Here is a 16,839-nt window from a genome sequence, read left to right as displayed (position 1 = left end):
AAAATGGATTTATTATGGGATTATGGAAAAGAAATAAAGCTCCCTCCACTATTTCATGTGGTCCTAATCAAGATTAGTCTTGATCAGGGGTGTCAAACTTGCAGCCTGAGGGCCGGGTGCATCACACACTGGCCCTGCCTACCCCCAGTTTAGCAAAGGGGAAAAAAGTCATAATACATCACACGGCAACAACATGATGCTGTGAGTTTGACACCCCTGGTCTTAGTGTTATGCTTTTTAAAATTAAATAACATCAAAACCTAAAGCAAGATGGCATGCCACTTACATTTTGTCTAGTTTTGTGTTTAGCAGACTGCTTCAGAATCTCTCAAGACACAATGTAAATGGGGGTCTTAGGATCAAGTAACAGAATAAACCCAAGTATTGACGATGCCAATATTTTGGAGGTATCTTCAAGATGCCTTTCGTACCAAGTAGAAGACCCAAACCCCAATAAACTCAAGAGATTAATTTTCCATTTTTCATATTCAGTCTATGCTTCTACCACAAGTTCTTTAATTACCTTGCCGTAATCAAATCTCTGAAACATTAGCAACAGTGGATGCTTATAACCTTTCATGTGTAATTACATCAAGATAACCAAATCTCAAAGTCAACTCAGTTCTGGAAAATGTAATTACCTTCCCCTCCCTGTTCTCACACACACCAAATTCACTTTAAAATTAAAAGACATCTCTCAGCTCTTTCACACAACTCTGGTTCTTCTCCTGTAACTAAAACAGAATATTGTACTCTTGTCCTTCGTGAACATACCAAGAGTACTTTCATCTATTGGACGGGGCATCGCAATGTGCAATGCTTCACCAACCCTTTTATTGTTAAAGAGGACAAATTAGATTTCAATATGGAAATATTCAATATTTTACTGAAGAAGGACAGACATTAAGAGAAACAGAAATTCAAAGATGGAGGTCTGATTTTATAGGACTACTGAGATTTATTACAATCTGTTCCAAGTGTAGTTTATCTGTATAGCCTGGATGTCTATAAGGCAAGTTTATAAAATGTCAAATGGAAAGACTAGTATGTATTATTCTATTGATCAGATTGCCAAGGGCTTTAGGGCAATCCGATTAGTTTGACTAAGCTTCTTTGCTTGGAAGGATGCATTGTAAGAATACATTGATTTCACCTTTTTAAAATTTAAACTAAGAGCAGCAATCAATTAGTTAACCAATCCCAAATATAGGGGCCAAATAGCACTTATTAATACACTTAAACCTATATACTGCTCCACGGTGCTTTATAGACCTTCTCTTAGCGGCTTACAGAGTCACTATATTGCCCGCAACAGTCAGGGTCCTCATTTTACTGACCTAAGGAAGGTGGAAGGCTGATTCAACCTTGAGCCAGTCAGAATAGAACTGCTGGGAGTTGGCAAAATTAGCCTACAATACTGCATTCTAACCATTGTACTATCATAGTTCAGTCAGGATGGTGTTTTTTAGCATATGTTTAATTTTATTTTTCAACATTATAGGTCAACAGAAAATCCTCTATCGATGAGCAAAATAAAAATAAAAATAGAATAGAATTCTTTATTGACCAAGTATGACTGGACACACAAGAAAAATGCTGCACTTGAATAAAATTCAATTGTAAACACTCCTTCTGAAGTAATTAAACAGGAACATTCTAAAAGTATACAACTGACAAAGTAATTAAAAAAAGACCCACAAGTCTTAATTATCCCATGAAGCGTTTTAAATAAAAATATTTATTTATTTTATTTATTTGTCACATTTTGAGGCAACCTGACTCTTAGATGATTCTGGGCTGCTTTCAATTAAAAAAAAACACATATAAAAAATCAGCACACACCAGAAGAGCAAAATTATAAACTATAAACCTACCAGAAGAAAATCAAAACAGAACAAAAGGAGACACAGCAATTATCCTGTCCTCAAAGCTGTGGAGAACAATTTAACGGGAAGCTATACCAGATCATTTTAAACTTCCATTTGAAGCATTCTCAAAACTTTACATTAAAAACAGAAACTTTACCATTAATATTTAGCAATAGGAAAAATAAAACCATCATACTTAGCTTATAATAAAATCCTGCTGGCATGTCAGGTTCAGAAATAATTGTGTGTTGTACAATTTTCTTTGTTTATGTGTGCTCATTTCTCAACTTTAGAACTTGAAGACGTGCAGTGTCTTCAACTCCCAGAATTCCCGAGCCCAGTTGGGAAATTCTGAGAGTTGAACTCCATACAACTTTAAACTGCCATGGTTGAAAAACACTGTTGTGAAGGATCAAATATAATTGCTGCCACCAGTATTGCATTCATAAACTAGAATATTAATTTCCTTTAAAGTGAAATATTCTGAAAAGTTTTGCTTTGGCACAGAACTTAATAATTACAGATGATCCATCAAAATCTAACTTTTTAATGAGTTCCAGTATAGAAAAACAGATAAAAAGTCTTTGTTTAGCTTCTGGAAATAGTCCTCAATCAGTGTACCGTTTTTCTTCTCAAACATGATAAATGGTTTAATAAAACATTTTAATAGACGCAGCTACAGCTTCGTTATGGCAGGATAAATAACTTCCTGAAATTGAAGTATAATTGCATGAAGAAATAAAATATTCTATCCTTACTCCAAACTCTTGGATTTTGTTGCTAATTTATTTGCTCAGATTCCAAATGACTGCTTTATTCCCTATTTGGTGGCATTTGAATGGAACAAACCAATCACCTTAGTGAAATATGAAATCGTGTTTTAGGAGCCTTTCAAGTGTAAAAAACATGTTCAGTCATTGAGCTGCAGCCTGTTTAAGAACCTTACTTCATTTTCTCCTGACACCTTGTTCAGAATAATAGATCATTCAGAAAATCACAGAAGGCAAAAAAAAAAAAAAAAGCCTTGCTAGATAGGCATTCCCAGATAGCCCACATATTTATTATTATTTTTTATTTCTTCAGAACTCCTCTGTTTTGAATTCTCTGAGACAGAAAGTATATAATTTTCCATCTAGGTCCCAAATCAGGGGAACATTTTTCAGTAGCCTTTGTAATATATACTGGAATGTATTAAACAATTTTTTTTAAAAAAAATAAAGAAACCCCATCTATCAACCATTCAATAAGAACAAGAATGGTTTAAGAAAGAGCAAAACATCCCTGAGCACATTAACCAATACATGGAAAAGCCAGAGCTGGCATATAATCCCTACCCTAAGGCAGGCGTGGGATTCAATTTTTTTAACAGCCAGTTCTGTGGCCATAGCTTAGGTGGTGGGTGTGGCTTGGTGGTCATGTGACTGGGTGGACATGGCTTGGTGGTTATTGGCTGGATGTGGCCAACTCAATATCACTCACATCAAGGCATGCATCTCCTCGCCTGGCCTCTCATGACTGTGGGGATGCTGCAACAGTCGTAAGTGTGAAAAATGGTCATAAGTCACTTTTTGCAGTGCCATTGTAACTTTGAATGGTCACTCCACACAAGCAAAGTACCAGCAAAGGAAGGGAAAAAACTCCAGAGAAGTTCCTGAGAAAGGAAGTCTAGTCCTGCCAAGAATATAATAAGGGTTAATGGAGAGGCAGTTTCTATAAGCAACACCAGAATGTTTCCTTCCTGCCTTCCTGACAGGATTAGGCCAGTGATTTCTTCTAACAACTGGTTGTCCCAACTGCATAGAATGTTAACAACCAGTTCTAGTGAATAGGTGCGAACTGGTAGAATCCCACCCCTGCGCTAAGGGCCAGACAATAGTATGTCGATCAAAGAAAGAAAGAATCATATCCCAAATCAACACATTCTACTCAAATCCACACAAAACTGTTAGGACAACTTGCTGTATAAAAATAGCTAATCATCCTCCCCCCTCCTAATATTAGAGCACTGATGATGATATCTAGTCTGGTAATGAAATGAAACAGGGGTGTCAAACTCAATTTCTCTGAGGGCCACATCAGAGTTGTGTTTGACCTCGGGGGGGGGGTGGCTATGGCCAGCTTGACATCACTCATGTTGGAGGGCACCTGTGGTGGCCTGAGCTCTCAGCCTGTGAAAATGGATTCCTGAGCTCTTTTTTCAGCTGGGATGCCTTCCCGCAACCCTCTGCCGCAAAAATGGAGCTCGGTAGGGTCACGCACAGCCCTCCCGTACTCTGTTTTCGCTGGCAGAGGAACCACAAGCCAGTCCTTCACTGTTTCCAGGGCAGCTCCATTGGCCAGATCTAAGCACCCTGCAGGGCGGATATGACCTGTGGGTTTTGAGTTTGACACCCCTGGTCTACAAGAAGAAAGCCAAGTTCAGAGCACTCAGCATGACTAAACTATTGTCTGTTGACTATTAAATCAGCAATGGTGCCTCTTCATTCTGTTGGAGAAAAGCTGTATTAGTAAAATGAATGTGATGAGCCAGAACATTATAAAAACTCTTCTCCCAAGTTTTTGTGCCACCTATTTCTCTGCCATGCTATCTAGTACCATCTTTTATATAATATCAAGGCATGTTTGATGCAAGCTCCTTTCATTTACCAAACAGTTAAAAGTTAGCTAAAGGTCTAGGCTTCTTTGGTAATTTTTGCAAGCAGCAGACAGGTGGACAATTTTATATATGGAAAGCCATAAAGAAAGAAAAGTTCAAATTATATTTTTCAATAGGTTCTGGTACAGTTCCCAAATCACTGTATTTCATTAAATATCCATGCAGCAGAGTAGTAGAAAACCAAGAAAATTGCATGCAATATGCATTTAAAAGAAGCCTCCAAATTAAAACTGCAACCATTTAGCAAAGAAACAAAAAAAACTTACTGGCACAAAGATCATTTAACTTTTATTGATTCTACTGACGCAGTGCCAGAGATTTACTAAGTTGAAGGCATAATGGAAAAGAAAGTACATTCTGTTGGTTACATATTAATTCAATCTCTCCTTCAGTTTAAAGATCCTGCATTAATAAACCTTAAGGAAACTCAAGACCGCAAGTAATTAAGATACTGAAGGTAAATTCTGGGTATCATCACAATCCTTTTCATGTTATCTTTACTCTGTGGAAAATTTTGTGCAACATGGACAGGGCTTTTGACTACATGAAGACTGGACAAAGATGGGGAAACGATCTCCCCACTTTACCAACATATCACTTTCATAATTTGGAAGGCAGCGCTAGTGTTAGAAGGATGAGCAATTTTAGGATCTAAATTTCTGAGCAGAATACTTTCAAAATACTAAAAAAAGGATTAAAATTGTATCAAATACTGATGCGCAAAATATTTAGAATTTAAACTGTTCAATTTCAGATATGAAATCAGCCATTCAAATCACCCACCAGCCCTTTGAAATAGACTGTTCTGATCATATCAAAAGTGCTCTGAGTTTGAAACAATATTCTCACTCAACTATGTTGTATCTTGCTAGTACAAGTTTCAGGATAATGTTTCTTAAACCACACACACATGTATATATGTAATTAACTAATGTAGCCATTAATATATTTTTGCCAAGTTCTGTTATCTGCTGTGATTGGAATGGAGGAACTATTTAACATTTCAAGAAGCATTTGCACAATGTTGTAATAGATGCTTTCTCCAATCTCTGCTGAGAACAATAACATTAAATGCACCAAATGGAAGTCAGTTATTCACATTGTTTATCAGATATGTTCATTGATTTTTCAAGGTACAGTTGCATTCTAAATTAAAAGATACATTTTGACAAACTGCCTTCATATTTGTTTAAAAGTTTTATGAGTCTTTCTCTAACTCATTTTTAACTTGCACACATTAATGATCCTTTTAATATGTGGACTGAAAACAGTAAATGTATCTAATTTCTAATATTTCCCAACCATTCTTCCCTGCTCCCCGCTCTCATATGCACATGCGCACACACGCACACACACACACACACGGAGAGAGGTCCAAATACACACAGAGAGATACCCAAATATATTATCTACTGTTTTTGGATAGAATTGGTGAATAAATGATAGAGAACATTCAACATTCAACTAGTTTTTGAGCCCATAATAAAAATAACAGTGGATTATATTACCTCTTCTAGCTCTTCAAACTTCATATTAATTATAGTTGAAACAAAAGAGCCAACGTCTATTCTGGGTAAGATTTTTGATAACTACAATCAAGCAGTTTGACTCTTCTGGAAGAGTCCAGCTGCAAAGGAATGCACTGAAACTGTTAAAAAGAAATGAAAAGCAAAGTACAACTAATGTAGAATGACATACAAATAACAGTGATTTAAGGATTACTGAGCTCATTCAAATGGCTGGTAACAATACCCCAGATACACACCATTAATCTCAACTATTTCCACTTAAACCCTGCAATCTCCTTACTCAATGTTTCCATAATCCATGCACACCTTCTGCAGTATAAACATAATAGACTCTTCTCTACTTATACACTTATAAATAATCTGAATTAGAAAGGCCTGTAGGTCATACTTAAAAAAAAAAAACACATTAAAACAGAATCAGTCTTTTAAAAAGAGAAGAAAGCAAGAAGAAATGGGGGGAAACAGTGGCACAGAAAGAATGGAAAGTTGTTCCTCTTCATTTGATAGCAAAACTTTATTAAAAGGTTTTCAGAAATTATTTTATGTTAAGAAAGAAAATTAATACTTAGGAATTCAAATGTTAATTGTTTTTTTTTCCTTACTTTCATTTGCACTTTTTCTGCTGAAATCTTCTTTTTTGTGGACAGACTAATGAAGCAGACCAAAAACACCTGAAGATAATCATTTTTCTATCCATATGATAAGGTAGTGGTGGCTGTCCTTACTTATGCAGTTCTACATTTTACCAGTCATTCAATTAACCAGTTTATGAACTGGGAATCCTCTTTCAAACAAAGCCATCAGAATAAAATTCATCACACATTAGAATTGATTTTGGCTGATTTCAACGGTGCCCTTTTCCTGCATTGCAAATATAGGTAGGAATCCCATTATTTCAATATGCCTCCGTGTTAACGGAGGTAACGGTAGTTGGTTACTGATGTTCTTGAATCTTAAACTTATATTGCCAATGCTACAATAAGTAGTAATTATTTTATCCTCTGTTAGGCTTAATCCTGTTTAAGGTTTAAATCTGCACCTGAACTCTCAACTCAATTTAAAAACAGAATTTTTTTTTTCATTTTATTTCAGTGACTTTTCCCACTGAGTCTGAGACCTTGATGGTATCATTGAGCCTGTTTCTTGGCTAAGCTGAGATGATTATCAGGGTTGTTGAGAGTTGGTTTCTTGGGTGCTATTTGTGTTGTTTATAATTTTGTTTACTGTTTTTAATTCCCTTTTTAATTGTTAGCCTCCCAGGATCATGCACTTGGGATGGGCAGTCTTATAAATGTAATAAATACTTTATTATGTTATTTTACCTGGTCCCACAAAAGCACAATATTCCCAGCCAGGGAGACCAGTGAAAATTGTAGTTTTCATCGCACCTAGAGAGCACATAGCTGGGGAAAAACATTATTAGTTATACAAGATACAATTTATCATTTTCCATCCTAATAATCATTGAGAGTTCATGCCCTGGTTCTCAACTCTTAAAGATGGAACCTAACTGATCATAGAACCATTTGTTTAAAGCCTCAACAAAATGTGAGAGCTTCCTGAAAGTCTTGGCCATGTTTCGTCCACAAAACCTTTAATTAATAGAAGCCAAAGATGTTTCAATGTGCTGGCAAAGATGCTGGCAAAGTTGATTCAATGTGGAAAAGGGCCTCTAAACTAGGCCTCATTTCAATCTGATGCATCAGGTCTCTCTCTCTTTCTCTCTATCCCTCTCTTCCCCTCCCCCTCCATCCCTCCATCCCCCCCTTTCTTTGTCCCTTTTTCTTTCTTTCCCTTTTCTCTTTCTTTTTCTCTCTCTCTTTTCTCTCTCTCTCTTTCCCTCTTTCAGGCTCACCCCATTGATTTGGTGCACCGCTCTGCTCGGACTTGCTTGGGCAGGTCCCTCCAGTGCAGCAGGCTCGATGGGGTGGACCTGCAGGGCCGGCACCTAGAACGCGGCAGTGCCGGCACGTTTGAAAAGTAGAGCAAAGCCAGAGGTTGGTAATTTTTGCTGCAAAGAATCACAAAAGCTTCTGGGTTGTGCACAAGAAGGGACACACATGTCAATGCAATTCAGCAACATAAAATAAAGAAATACAAATAAAACAAATCAACAAGAATTGGTAAAGCATCTCTGATTAGATTTTATTCACTACTAGAATCTAATTGGAGATGCTTTGCCGATTCTAGTCCAATGACCTGCTCCAGCAGGGTTGGAAGGGAGTGTGTGTATAAGTATGTGCATGGCTGTCAAAACTCCCAAAACAGGTCAAGTAGTTCTGGGGAGACCAGTCATAAATTAGAACACTTGGTAAGAAACCGGCCATTAAGTGAGGACCACTTGTATTTGGTTTGCCAGTCACCAAACTACACTCACCCAGTCACGTGACCAGCAAGCCACGCCACCAGTCACATGACCAGCAAGCCACACCCACCCAATCACATTACCAGCAAACCACACTCTCAAATTAGGCCACGCCCACAGAAATTTGAATCGTGCCCTTGGGTGGGGGGCATTGAGGATGAGTTTGTAGCACCAAGGGAGCGGTGGACTGAAAAAGTTTGGGAACCACTACATTAAATGGACACCATATCTAGGCTGCACAATCCATGAGTTCATCAGGTGTGAGTTCTTTATTTCATTCATTCCTAATCTGAACTCTTCTGAACTCCCATAATTCCTAGTGGGCAAATAAAACTCACAGTTACTTGACGAAGTCAAAACAACCCCTTCCTCTCTTCAACCTAAATCTTTTCCTCATACTTTTCATTATTTAGAAATTCACCAAACCATAAAAACAAGCAATTTCCAACAGTTACAATACTCAACAGACTTTTTTAAAAAACAATAATATAAATACTTAATACTCAGTAGTGAAACTCCAACAGATCAAGGAGTTTCAGTAGTGAAACTCCAAAGGATCAATAAAAGAGCAGACTTTGTGTTTTAAGTAGTACATATTCCCTATTTTACAATCTAGAGCAGTGGTTCCCAAACTTTTTCAGTCCACCACCCCTTTGGTGCTACGAACTCATCCTCAAAGAAAGGGGGGTTGGAGGGATGGAGGGGGGGAGGGGAAGAAAAGGAGAGAGAGAGAGAGAGAGACCTGATGCATCAGATTGAAACGAGGCCTAGTTTAGAGGCCCTTTTCTACATTGAGACAACTTTGCCATAATCTTTGCCAGCACACTGAAACATCTTTGGCTTCTATTAATTAAAGGTTTTGTGGACAAAACATGACCAAGACTATCAGGAAGCTCTCACATTTTGTTGAGGCTTTAAACAGGATCCATTGGACCAGATCTCCACCCTAAAAAACTACTTTTCCCTAATGTATTACAGTGCCAATTCTGGAGAAGGCAAAACCAAAATGTATTGGTAAATTACAAGGAGAACACACACACACACACACACACACACACACACTCCCTTCTAATCCTGCTGGAACAGGTGATTGGACTAGAATAGATACCTTATTATCTTTCTCCTCCCTCCCTCCTTCTTTCTTTTCCTTTCTGTCCCTTCCTTCCATCCCCCCCTCTTTCTTTATCCCTTTTTCTTTCTTTCTTTTTCTTTCTGTCCCTTCCTTCCATTCCCTCTCTTTCTTTGTCCCTTTTTATTTGTTTCCCTTTTCTCTTTCTCTTCTTCCTTCTCTCTTTTCCTCTCTCTCTCTCTTTCCTCTCTCTTTCCCTCTCTCAGGCTCACCCCATTGACTTTATCCACCGGTCCATTTGGACTTGCTTGGGCAGGTGCCTCCGGTGCAAGGGGCTCAATGGGGTGGAACGCAACGGCAGTGGGATGTTTGAAAAGGAGAGCAAAGCCACTCTGGCTTTGGTCTCCTTTCCCAACATTGCGTCCAGGGCGGAGCTCCTTGCACCAGAGTGTCCAAGTCAATGGGATAATCCTGCAGGGCCTTGCCTCCAACGCGGCGGCGGCGGGATTTTTTCTCACCCCTGAATTGTGCCCTGCTGCTCACCTCCAGCGCCCCCCTGCCACCTCTTAGTGTCCCCCTAAGGCATCCCACCGCCCCCCCCTCAGGGGGCAGTACCGCCCACTTTGGGAACCACTGATCTAGAGTACTGAATAGCCTTGAATCATTGTGTCTAGATGAAAAAAATCAGAACAAATTACAATACAACAAATAATTCTTGTTACACATATAGAAACCAGCCCAAGGAATATAGTAATTAGATGGGATATTTATTTATATTCTCACACTGTAAAGGTCAATATTGAGTTATTATATGCCATCACTTTGCTGTTGACTCTTAGTGAACATGTAGATAAAGTTTCTCCATAACAATCCGTTTCTAACCTGGTCTTACAATGGGGGACTCATCTCTGTTCTACCTTGCTGTTGGTCATCCTCTTCTATTCTTTCCTTCTACTATTCCCAGCAAGTCTTCTCCAGCGATCTACATCTTGATGTGACTGACACAATCAAAGGCCTTTCTATAAGTCAATAAAGTTCATAATGACTCTTTGGGGGGAGGTTGGGTTTTTGTATTGTTTTGTTTTTGGCTTTCTTACAACAGATTATCACTAGTTTAGTTCCTGATGGATCTGTGTTGCTGACGCTTTCAGATTTTCTACTAAAGTTCTCCCTTCTCTCCAGCTCTATGAAACAAAAATGGATGGGCTTTTTTGCATCTCCCTGCCTAAAGTCCATAACTTAACAAACTGTATTTTGAAGCAGAAATCCAAGACCAGAATGAGCACTGCGTAATGGTGAGAACTTGCATGTGGGAAAGATTTTAATGAGAAGTTTCCTTTTTAAAGTCCAAACTTTAGACACAGAAAAAATTTGGGGGGATGAGGAAGAAAAATTAAAAAAAAACAAAAGAAAGCAACATAGAACTTTTCAAATAAAATTAGTATCGTCGGTCAGTCTAACTTATTTAATTGCGTATTACTTACTTGAACAGCTCATGATTTTTTGTGCACAATGGAACGAGATAATGTGGGCCTACCACTTGGTTACTTTTAACCAGGTTTCCATTGCTGCTGCTGCTTCCTTTTATCTAATATCATATAAATACTTTTATGTATTGAATGGTATAATTGGTAAAAACAAGCTAATACCACTGTCATTACTATATTAAATATATACAATGGAGGATATTTTTTTAAATTGGATTTTAATTCATTCAGGGCTGTCAACATTGGGTTACCTTATTAGATGTTTTAGGAGAAGGTACAATGTTATTCAGAAAAGTCATATAACTGGCTTGGCTAATCCAAATAAAGGATTTAAAGTGGTACATTTATTGCACAGTTCTCCCCTTATTTGAGATATAGCAGGGTTCCATCTCACCAAGATTTAGGTAGAGGCCCCTCCAAAGCCCTGATCTTCTTGAATTCTCATTCCTCAAAGGCATTGACCTCAAGATAGGAAAAGACAATAAGTGAGAAGAGATTCTTTCTCCATGTTAAGGCAAGTACAGAATGAATCAGTTTGAATTAAAATCTGGATCTGTCAATACAGGTGAGATTCTGGGAAGGATCTGAAAAGGAGGGAAATATCAATAAATGCCCTCCACTCAAGAGGTGCCCTTGGAGGCAATTTGCTCATTTAAACCATTAGGCCAAACATTTATTTGAGCCTCTTCATATCAAGTATCTCAGTTTTCTTTTAAATAGTTCATCTTGAAAAACACAAGAACAAAATGCTCATCGATTTTTATTTAACATCAGTTTTGTCAGCAGTCATTTGAGATTTATATACAGAGCACTGAGCTAAACTAAAAAGCACTACTTTGGACTGCATCCCAGGATTAATTAGAATATGTAATGATAGAGAAAAAAGCTATTCCTAGGAAAAATATGTTTCAAACCATAGGTTAACCAAATGGCCTTAGTCATTCATCCTTGACTTCTATAGCAAAGCTTACTGCTTAATATACTCTCCCCAAAGCTATTTAAAAATTATTAGCCCAAAGTCATAAAACTTGTGTCCAGGAAATCTTAAGCCTTGAAATTTTAAACCCTTTCAAAAATATTAGCAGTGTTATGAACACAAGATTTCTCTGAAAGATTTGCTACTATTATGCAAGTTGGAAGATTTAATTCATGCTCAATGTCTGCAGTGCAGTGTAAACTTATCCAAGTCAGCATGATCAACTTCCAAACGAGACCATATGAAAAGATGATGTGTTCCTTGTATCCTAATGATATATTTCTGATATTTTTCCTTCTGGCTAAAACTGAACTAATCTGAAATCAGTTGATTTTCAAAGCACTTTTGATTTATTTGCTTTTTTAATATAAATTAACATAAAGTGCAGAACACACTTTATAGATGAGACTATTTATGAACATGATCATACTATTTCCTAATGAGTAATGATTTTCCACATATTTTCATAGTTATGTCTCATTCCAAAGTCTGTGCCATTTTCCTGTCTCAAATTCCATCTTGATATACCCAAAGTGTTTTTGAAGACTTTGTGGAAATGACCAGACAGATGTCTTCTTCCATCACGACTTTTTTCCTATCCGGCACATAGAAGGCTGTCAACTTTGATTTCATTCTGCTAACAGCTGAAGACATGATCATTCACCCGTGCTGTTTATTATGGAATAGCTGAATTGACTGTATGATGATATAATTTATTTTGCTGCAGCATGCTGAATTTTTTATGCTGTTCTGTTTTTTTCTATAATTTAAATTGAAGTTTTATTCTTGTGTCCTGCTCTTACAGCTCCATTAATCAGCAAACTAAAAATATTTTGAAATAAAAATGGGCCAGGATAGAATTCAAAACGTCATATTGAGAGTTTGGTGGAAGCATAAAAGTAATGCATTTAATGTACTGCTGAATTTGACCTTCTCCTTGGTGTTCTTCAGATATCTTTAATTACAACTCTGAGAATTTCCAATCATGCTGGCTGGAAATCCTGAATGCTACATTGCTTTAAGCAGTATCACCCAATTATCATTTAACTCAAATTCCTTTTCATTATATTATCTATCAGAAGAATTATAAATGAAGTGATAAACTTCCTTTTTATTACAAAGCTCCTTGTGGAGAGATGACAGAGTTTCCAAAGCTCTGATACAGTACTGTATTTTTTAATTTATTAAAAAGGATAAAGGAAAGTCATTCTCCAGACACACTTAACTTCTTAGCAATAGAGAAATGCTTTGCTATTGCCTTGTTCTCAGAAATTTTCTGCTTTAATTTCCCAGTCTAGCCATAGTCCTGGTTTTCCAAACCCTAGCCAGCTTTTTCAGTTCAGCCACAGTTCAACAGGTGCAGTCATCTGCTATAATTTGCAGCTCCTTACCCCTAAAGTTTTAAAAATTCTAGAAATTTTATGGCCAGATCATTTTTTTCCCTAAACAAATTGAGGGAAACTAAAATAGTATAACATTTCTTTCACATTCTTCTTTGATCTAAGTTGACTTTGCTTGACTTTAAGAACACAAATTCCAATGTGTATACTTGATTTACTAATAGGTTCCGATGGCTGTTACTCTTATTAAATGTTAAGTGTAATTTATTCAGATAATTTTCTTTTCTAAATGAATCAAATTTTAAAATATTTTAATATATTGCTTCCCATAGATGGTAATAGAACTTCTCATTTTTCCATAAATACAGAGTTATGTATTCTGGCCTTCAAGGATATTTTTTTAAAGAATTAAGAAAACAAGAATGGGGACAATATGTATTACATGTACAGTGTGTTTTGCCTTCAGTTACAGACAATTTAGGAATCTTTTTTAAAATAAAACTAATGCTTTTATCAACAGATTCTGTCTTTGTGCAGCTGAAACTTCATGTTCATCTTATTAATAGAGTTTGGATTATGAAAATTGTTTGCTCAAATTAAGAGGAGCTTTTCTATTATACTCATTAGTCCTAAGTATGCAAGGCATGTAAAGTAAATATATTGAAATATATGAGCAGCCTGTGCCATTCATTATTCTAAAAGAAAATAATGAAAGCTTTCATCTTCTTTCTTTTGTTTCAATTTTCCCATATTTTTTTAGAAAAAACAAACTAAAACAGCTTCAGGGGGGAAAGGCAAGAATTTTTTTTCATTGCATATCCCTGAGCACTTACTCTAATTCCCCTTCAGCTGTCTATTTTCAACAATAATTATTGGGTAGCACAAGCCAATGCATACATACATAGTTGTAAATAATTATTTCCTTAATGCAGCCCTATGTTTCCTACTCAGTTGTACAGGGATGTGATTTACAATAAAAGCAGTTAAAAGAAGGGGTGGAATTCAATTTTTTTTTTACAACTGGCTTAGTTGGTGGGCGTGGCTTGGTGGTCATGTGACTGGCTGGGTGTGGCCAACTCATTATCACTCACATCGAAGCACGCATCTCCTCACCTCTCATGACTGTGGGGATGCTACAACAGTTGCAAGTGTGAAAAACAGTCATAAGTCACTTTTTTCAGTGCCATTATAACTTTGAACAGTCACTCCACACAAGCAAAGTACCAGCAAAGGAGGGAAAAAAAACTCCAGAGAAGTTCCTGAGATAGGAAGTCTAGTCCTGCCAAGAATGTAATAAGGGTTAACGGAGAGGCAGTTTCTATAAGCAACACCAGGATGTTTCCTTCCTGCCTTCCTTACAGGATTAGGCCAGTAATTTCTTCTAACAACCGGTTCTCCAAACTGCTTAGAAGGTTAACAACCGGTTCTAGCGAATAGGTGCAAACCGGTAGAATCCCACCCCTGATTAAAAGAACAAAATAAAAAGTAAAATGATAGAAATTATGTTTGTTTAAAATATGGGAGGAAATATGGAGGGAAGAAAAATGAAACTGAATCATTCATCCAGTTTATCCAGGGAAAACTTGGGGGAAATTTCAGGAGGAGTCCAAAGATGCAATTGTAGGTATCTCATGGATTTTAAGGAAGGTGTGCTGTGCTATCTGATTTCCTATACCTCTTTAAGAAAGACCACCCCTTTTCTGTTGAATTCAGTGAGATGTATTTATAGATGGACCTTCACTTTGGATCCATAATAATAGCCTGTTCTCTTTCAATATTTCAAGCAAGGAGTTATACCAGTATCTCCACTTACAGCCTTTATAATAATGCCATTTCCATTATTTTTGCTTGAAGGTGCTTGTTTCAAATCATATGGACAAATCCATAGATACTTAAAGGTTGCCTGCCTTATGAAGTATTCAGTGAATGTTGGGGGGTGGGGCAGGGGGAAAGATTTAAAATGGAATAGGTAATGGAGAAAAAACATATTCTGTACTTCCTTCATTTTCCACTCAGAAACACTCCCGCTTGAAATCCCTTGGGGACACTCATCAACCTAATGCATCTCAATTTAAGCTTATTTTACAGGTCAGTAGCTTTTTCTCAGCATGTCTGTTTTTAGAACTCCCAGAAAAGGCACAGCAATATCCACCCAAGGCAACTCAGTGTCCCTGGAATGAAGACCATATTCTGACACATATCTTCATTGATAGACTATAAATCAGTGGTGGGATACTGGTTCTGTGGGCGTGGCTTGATGGGTGTGGCAGGGGAAGGATACTGTAAAATCCCCATTCCCTTCCCACCCTACTAACCTGCTTTCCAGCTCCGTTCTCCTGTGCAGGACAACAAAAGAAGACCCAACCAGCCAGCTGGGACTCGGGAGGCAGAGAATAGATGGCGGTGGGGCTAGTCAGAGGTAGTTTTCAGAACTACTCAAATTTTCCAATACCGGTTCTCCAGAACTGGTCAGAACCTGCTGAATACCACCTCTGCTATAAATGAATATTAAGAATGTTTTTATTCCATTCAGCTTAGGGCGAGGTACAGTTTAACCAAACATGCAACAAACCAGTCTCAATAAAAAATACTTTTAGCCTTTTTATGGAATTGATTCTGTGGTCCAGCCTACCTAGTGGAGCTAAGATCATAATCAAAAGTGATATGATAGAGTTTGCAGTGCTGTAGTTAATCTCTGGGCTGCTGTTTTTACTCCTATTAGAAAGTAATATTTTAATAATATTGAGGTTACTGATCTTTACATATGTTACCTTACTTTACAGGATTCAGCTTTAAAGGGGCTTTTAAAAAGTAGGAAATAAGAAAATAAAGCAAAACAATTATATATTGTTGCCTTCAAAACAACATACTCTAATCATCCTCCCTCCGCTAAGGACAAGTTAAAATTTGTCCCAAAACAGCATATGCCTTGAGAGAGAGAGAGAAGCACACAACTACAGCAGAATAAATATCCAAGCACAATGCTTAATTTATTATCTTGAAAGTTTACTAATATATTGTCTGACAACAATTCAAGAACTTTATGGAATCATAATTCTAGAGGTAGACCCAAAGTTAAATATATGAATGTAACCCAAATGTTTAGCTTTTGAGGTTGTCTGATATTAATTGTGTACAATAAGCCTCCGTTCATCTTGCATCATACAAGTGAAACATCTTGACTGAGTGGATCAACCTTCTTCTATCCGTTCCCTTCCAGATGTACTAGATTTCAATTCAAATCAGTGATGAAATCCAGCATGGCATTTCATGTTTGCTGGAATATATAAGAGGTTGGTCTTTCATAAATGGCCAGCACGTCTGAAATATTTATTTACTGTTCCCAACATGGTTACTATGGGTGTGTAAGCAGAAAGTAAACGTATGTTGTGCCTAGCAACTATGATAGCCTTTGGCAATACTCACTCACCCCAGTTTATCTTCAACTTTTCTCAGGCAGGTGACCATATAAACAGAGCCTGTGATATCAGCCATTAATCATTTTGTATTTTCTAAGAGCAACTATGAGGCACAGATATTCTTATGTAA

At 37.2% G+C, this 16,839-nt stretch overlaps 1 protein-coding gene across 4 annotated transcripts in view; it reads right to left on the bottom strand.

The window, feature by feature from the left end:
• The window catches only part of RGS6 (regulator of G protein signaling 6), a 224,125-nt gene that overhangs the window by 191,651 nt on the left and 15,635 nt on the right, over positions 1 to 16,839 (bottom strand). Inside the window, exon 2 of one of the 4 annotated variants that reach the window (XM_087921738.1) lies at positions 7,376 to 7,441. The exons of the other annotated variants lie outside the window; for them this stretch is intronic. The gene's annotated coding sequence lies outside the window, so the exon portion shown is untranslated. The remainder of the gene's footprint in view (positions 1 to 7,375; positions 7,442 to 16,839) is intronic. 4 annotated transcript variants of the gene reach the window in all.

This window comes from Pseudonaja textilis, chromosome 1, assembly GCF_049901715.1.
Source record: "Pseudonaja textilis isolate UNSWEBS1 chromosome 1, rPseTex1.2, whole genome shotgun sequence".
Classification (NCBI taxonomy): Eukaryota; Metazoa; Chordata; class Lepidosauria; order Squamata; family Elapidae; genus Pseudonaja; species Pseudonaja textilis.
The sequence above is the reverse complement of the archived record's forward strand: the minus strand, read 5'-3'. Positions and strand labels throughout refer to the sequence as shown.